General features: G+C 44.3%; 2 long non-coding RNA genes across 2 annotated transcripts; both read left to right on the top strand.

Moving 5' to 3' along the window:
* Positions 1–1,885: 1,885 nt before the first annotated feature.
* LOC136534545 (uncharacterized) lies at positions 1,886–2,239 on the top strand. Its single transcript, XR_010778739.1, has 3 exons — positions 1,886–1,920; positions 2,007–2,099; positions 2,191–2,239. It is a non-coding gene; the product is annotated as an uncharacterized lncRNA (long non-coding RNA).
* Positions 2,240–5,147: 2,908 nt separating this feature from the next.
* On the top strand, positions 5,148–6,004 carry LOC136534544 (uncharacterized). The gene is made up of 3 exons (XR_010778738.1): positions 5,148–5,324; positions 5,405–5,680; positions 5,749–6,004. It is a non-coding gene; the product is annotated as an uncharacterized lncRNA (long non-coding RNA).
* The last annotated feature ends 330 nt before the right edge of the window (positions 6,005–6,334 follow it).

Raw genomic sequence — 6,334 nt, 5'->3', positions numbered from 1 at the left:
CCTTTCCAAGCAGTATAGCGTCAACATCAAATCAGGATCATTATCCAGTTGACGATATTGATAAACCTTGGCCTTGCTCATTGTTAATTGGATATGGCCTTAGGAATCAGCATACAAAGCAAGTGGCCACAGGCAATGCCATCCCTGGGCGTAGGTTCCATGGTGTCGAGATGCAAGATGCATACTGCAGGGTGGAAGTGTTGACGGTCGAGAGTGGATATGAAGACGACTTCATCGACATCCCAACCTCTGAGGGTATAGAGAAGCTTGGACAAGCAATCAAGAACTTCATACAATGGCCGAGACGGTACGTAAGGTTCATTGATCCACCAACGGCACCCTCTCCACCAGTGCATCAAGCATCCCAAGAGGCCGAAACAAGTCAACAGCCAGCATCGCCAATGCATGCCCCAGCATCCCCGTATATTTATGAGCCACCGTCGTCATCCCCAATACATGATATGTCATTCTCGCTGGATGAGCTCGAGGGGCCAGCCAAGAACATGCCTGAGCAGCAGACTCCGCCAGCCAAGAAGGACACAACACCAGAGAAGGAGGTAGAGCAAACTCCCCCGCCACCACCAAAGCAGAATGAAGATGAGCAAACTCCCCCGCCACCACCAAAGCATAAGGAAGCAGAGCAAACTCCCCCACAAGCACCGGCCTCCAAGAAGGCAAAGAAATTTCCAATTCCAAAATTGGTTTCTCCCTATGAGCCAAAAAAGAGGAAAGCAGCAGGCACAGTTCTATTTCTGAAAGGGCTTGGAAAGCAGCGGACGGCACGAGTCGTTGAGCTCGAACCGTCACAGAATAAGGAAGCCACCGGCCAAGCAACTGAAGCCGTGCCACCAACAAAGGAAGCCCCAAGTGGCGATGTACATGTCGAACCGCCATCAAATACACCATTGACCCTTAAGGATATAAGAAAGCCAACGGTTGATGATTATGTCAATGTCCCCAGTAACTATGTGCCCGGAAGGCCTATGCTGCAATGGACAGTGCTTGAAAAGGGTCCATGGACGATAAAAAGGTTTCATGACTGGTACATGAGAGCAGTGAATGCTAGCCTGCATGCAGTTAGTGTTGACATACCAGCAGACGTGTTTGCTACTGGCAAGGATAAAAGCGGGGCATTTGTTACCTTCGAGGACATGCACCTGCTGTTGAACTATAGGAAACTTGACGTCCAACTCATTACAATCTGGTGCCTGTAAGTATCACTCATGCACACACATTGTTATTATTAAATTTGGAATGTGATAAACTCTAATATGTGGATGTTGTATGTAGTTTGCAAGACCACGAGCAGAGATCGTTAACTACAAGATCGATGGTCGGTTACCTGAGTCCAATCAGGTTACAAGAAAATATGCACAAATTTGTACTTACAAATGAAGATAGAGCAAAGATAGAGAAGGACAAAACACCAGAACAAGTTGCAGAAGCTGTAAAGGAATTGCAACGAAAATACGAGGACAAATATGCCCTCTATCTCGGTAGAGCAATGCTGAGATATAAGTACAGGGATTTTATATTGGCACCCTACAACTTTGGGTAAGCGTGACCTCGTATACGTACTTCAAATTATCGTGTTAACCCTAAGTACATGTGTCGCTCACTCGTTTATTCATGCAGTGACCATTGGATTGTTTTTTATATTTATCGATTCGAAGGGAAGGTGCTTGTCCTAGACTCCTTACATTATCCTCCTCAGTCGTATCAAACATTCCTGATTCATTTAGAAAGGTGAGCCAACATGCAACCACATCCGTACTTATATGAATTAGAGTTTCTAAATAACTATAGTGTTTTATATTCGATATCTACAGGGCATGGCGGTTTTATAAGAAGCAAAAAGGACCGGTCGACGCCGCCCGCTCAGATCCTAGTGTGCCATTGACGATACAACACCATTATCCGGTAAGTTGTCCGAACACATATCATCATATAAATAATACACAAGGCATGACAATTTTAGTTTAATCTTTTGCTCATTAATTACATAGTGCCACAAGCAACCACCTGGATCGGTCTACTGTGGATACTATGTGTGTGAGTTCATAAGGCAGCGGGGACGATACGTCAGGGACAAAAATATGGTAAAAATATCTATGTATGAAGTTTTCTCATTAAAGTTGGAAATATTAATATTGGACATGTGTCAATGATGCTTTTAAACTTTGTTTCCAGCCGAGAAGCAAAGGAAAGGACGTGCCATTCACTCCAAAAACTATGGAAGATATAGTAGCAGACTTGTGCGGTTTTATTATGAGAGAAATAATTCCAAGTACCGGATCATATTTTTATGAAGCCGGTGATTTAGCAAGTGAAAGATTTAGAGCGCTGACAGACCTAGCAGGTCTAAACTTGAAACGAAATGACATGTAAACACCAAATGGTTGAACTCATAACATGAAATGACATGTATTATATGTAATTTTATGCTTGATGTTTGATTTCATGTGTACACATCTGTAATATTTATATGTGTTGTATGTATGATGCAATTTTATGGTTCATGTTTGCATATCTTTTATATATATATATATATATATATATATATATATATATATATATGTGTGTGTGTGTGTGTGTGTGTGTGTGTGTGTGTGTGTGTGTGTGTGTGTGTGTGTGTGTGTGTGTGTGTGTGTGTGTGTGACAAATATAGTACAGTGTGGAGGCAAATATTAAAATTTGAAATAAAAAAAAATAATTACACAGGCGGCACACAGAGTGAGCCACCTGTGAAAAATGGGTTTTCACAGGCGGCTGACAAAGTGAGCCGCCTGTGAAAACCCTTTTTTCACAGGCGGCTCACAGCCCGCCGCCTGTACTGTGGGCCGATTAGTACTGACCCCTAGTACAGGCGGTGGACTTGGCCGCCTGTATAAATGCCTCTACCACCGCCTGTGAAAACGTTTTCTGTACCAGTGTCAATTTTGATCAAGTTTCTAGAAAAGTGCATCAACATCCAAAACATCAAATTGGTTTCTTTAAGTTATCCATGAATTATGTTTTGGTGGAGCAATCTATTTGAAATTTAGATGTTAATATATACTTATTTTAAAACTTATCTAAGTTAGAGAAGTTCAATCTAAGACAAAGCCAAAGTATGATAGAATTCAGAAACCGATGGTGTATCATCAATGAAAAAATTGCAGTCGAATGATAGTGTGCCTAGTAAAAATTGCAATCTGCATAGATGTTCTCCATCTATAGTAGTTGTATGTGTCACCAATAATTGACCGCATAGACAACCTCCAATCTAATATTAGCACAAATGCTTGATACACAAACATGTGTATGTCCACGTGAAATAGATTGTAATATGGAGTATTATGAATAGATTACCTACCTAATAAATAGTATAAAGGATTGAGCATCAAAATTAAGTTCTAAACTGCACGCACACTACCAGAAAGCAGAATTTCCGTGAGAGTGCAAAAACCATCATGAAATATATAAATACTGTCACAAAAATGATGCATGACGGATAACAGCCACAAATCTGAAGTCAGGTAAATTACATTCCCGTGGCGGTTGACTGCCACGAACTTTCTCGCGATGGTAATTCATGAGAGTATCCTCCATGAAAATTAGGGCATAGTTAGGTTTGTGAAAACATATTCATGACGGTGCCTCTCATGAAAATAATTCATGAGTTAAAAACCGCCACGAGAATATATTTGTACCCCATGAAAACATGTTTTCATACACAAAACAGATACGAAAATACATCAGTACAACAAGGAACTCTTAATTTCCATGAAAATGCATCAGTACAACAAGTTTGAACTTATGAATCCAATCCATAAGTGGGACAAAATAGGATACTGATTAATGAGAGTTCTAATGGGCCTCTATGCTAAAGCATGTTAGACGGGTCTATACACATGAGGGGAAAGGGTAGGGGTGAGACACAGTCCAACATTTTCATACCCGAACCACCACCAACTCTTTACCTCTTTAGTTGCATGCACTAGCACACACCGCGCACAGCGTTCTATCCCTGCACATGTGGATATTGTGTCGACGCTAATGCTGTCGTGGCAAAGTTAATAGGCTGTGAACACTAGGTGGATGTGAGGTTGTTGCTAGCACGCGAGCATAAATGTCCAATTCTGCTATATTGACGCTCATGGCGTTGGACTGAGCTGCTCCAACTCTTCTTCCGTTGCGCATCAAGTGGTAACGATCTATTGATATCCTACTCACATGATATCTTAGTTGATTGCAGTAAAAATTTATTTTATGCTAGAGTAGCATACCTACAGTGGTATCAAAACCACTTCATGCGTAGTTTTTTATCTACATTGATTGCTTAGAATTTTTTTTAATTTTAACCCTTTTTTTAATATAATTTTAAATCTAACACTGTCGGTTTGTTTTAAACTAACACTTTTGGCCACGCCTATTGCCATGGCGCGGCCAAATGCCTGTGTCGCGCCATGCATGGCGGCGCGGCAGAGGCCTTACGTGGCGGCGACCATCACCGCTGACCGCTGACGTGGCAAGGCTCTGCCGCGCTACCGATCTTGGCGCGGTAGTGCCGCGCCCTGATCCGTGGCGCGGCAGAGCCCGGTATAACCACCGCCGCTGCCTCTTGCCCGAGCAGTCGGCATTCCGCGACAAAGGCAACAAGGCAGTGCCGCCGCGCCTGCCCGTGGCCGAGGACGCCGTCCGCCGCAGCCGCGGCCGCCCATGCCAGCTAGCCCGCCCGCGCCATCAAGCTAGCCGAGGCAGTAAGCGAGCCGCGCCTGCCAGGCCGCCGGCCGGCCGGTGCAGCCATCGCGCCCGCACGCAGGCGCGCCTCCCCCTCCGGCCAGAACCATCCCTCGTCGTCCTCGTTTAAGGTTCTGACGCATATTTTATTTTCGTTTGAATGCTGGATATGATATTATGAATGGAGTTAAGGTTAGTAGAAAAAATTTGTTTGTGAACTATGGTGAAGATATAAGTTTGAGTTTGTCAATGTTAAGGTTAATGATTTAGTTAGAAGTATGTTTGCCACGTATTTTTTGTTGCTATAATTGTTGTTTATAATATTTTAGTTCCATTGCAAATGATTATATTTTTCATTAATTTGCGTTGTTTTGATTGATGTTTAATTTGAACCGTTTTAGATGGAAGACATGTTTCAGGAGCAGTTACGGAGAAAACGGGGTCGTCCTAGAGAAATGTACCCCGATGAGTCTAGCAAAGATGCCCCCGTCCCTCCTGAACTCCCTGTCCCTAATTGTGACTGTGGTCGTCCGGCCGACGTGTTTCAATCGAGACATCCGGACACAGCGGCTCGTTGCTTCTACACGTGCAGTCGTTTTAATGTAAGTAATTATTTCCGTATATTTTTCTTTTCATTTGTATTACTAGGTTACTAATATTTTGTTGAATTTTTGTTATGTAGGACCATGAGAGGTGCTTTTTCTTTCAGTGGATCGACGGTGCAGACAAGTTTGACCCCAGATACCTCCTTTTCGACGATTGGTGGAGAGGGCGACATCCACGAGAGCACTTCGAGCGGTGGGTTCCACCTCCCCCTAACCCCCCTCCAATGATGGCTAAGGAGAAGCACTTAGCCGCAGTTAGACGACTCGAGGAACCTCCTCTGTGCCATTGCGGAGATCGAGCCGTGATAAACCCTGACAATACGTAGGAGTTTGTGTGTCCAAACAAGCATGAAGTAAGTGCAAAGTGTATTTGTTCAAAAGTTGAGCTATATGTGTCATGTACTAATGTCATGTTATTTAGGTGTATTCAATGGCGAAGTGTCGTTTCAAGGAGTGGTTGTATGGTCCTAAGAACAAATGGCCCAAAGAACCTCCAAAAGCAAAACAAAAGAAGCTAGATGAGCACAGAAAGCGAGCTGGTCGCACCGTTGAATCACCGATTGTGGTGTCTGATGAGGGGGGCGAGGAGGAGGACGACACTGCAAGACTGAGCGAGCTCATCGCTCTAGCAGAGGCGGGCTTGCCGGTGGAGGAGGCTGAGGACGACACTGCCAGACTGAGCGAGCTCATCGCCCTAGCAGAGGCGGGCTTGCTGGCGGAGGAGGCTGAGGACGACACTGCCAGACTGAGCGAGCTTATCGCTCTAGCAGAGGCGGGCTTGCAGGCGGAGGAGGATGATGACGCATTCTTCACTCAGGCCGTAGAGGCCGCAGATGAAGCGGAGGCCACTTACTACAGGCGAAAGGTAGATCAGCGCAATGCAGGTGACCCTAGCCACAGCAACAGGGTTGTGGTTGAGGATTGGTACTCGGACAACGAGTTGCTGACTCAATATGTTTCTGACTGAGAGTTTTTGATTGCGACATCTGTTAGTTCCATGCATTAAT

Source organism: Miscanthus floridulus, unplaced genomic scaffold (genome assembly GCF_019320115.1).
Source record: "Miscanthus floridulus cultivar M001 unplaced genomic scaffold, ASM1932011v1 os_2024, whole genome shotgun sequence".
In the NCBI taxonomy this organism is placed as follows: domain Eukaryota; kingdom Viridiplantae; phylum Streptophyta; class Magnoliopsida; order Poales; family Poaceae; genus Miscanthus; species Miscanthus floridulus.
Note: the sequence above shows the minus strand (reverse complement) of the source record. Positions and strands in the feature narration are given on the sequence as shown.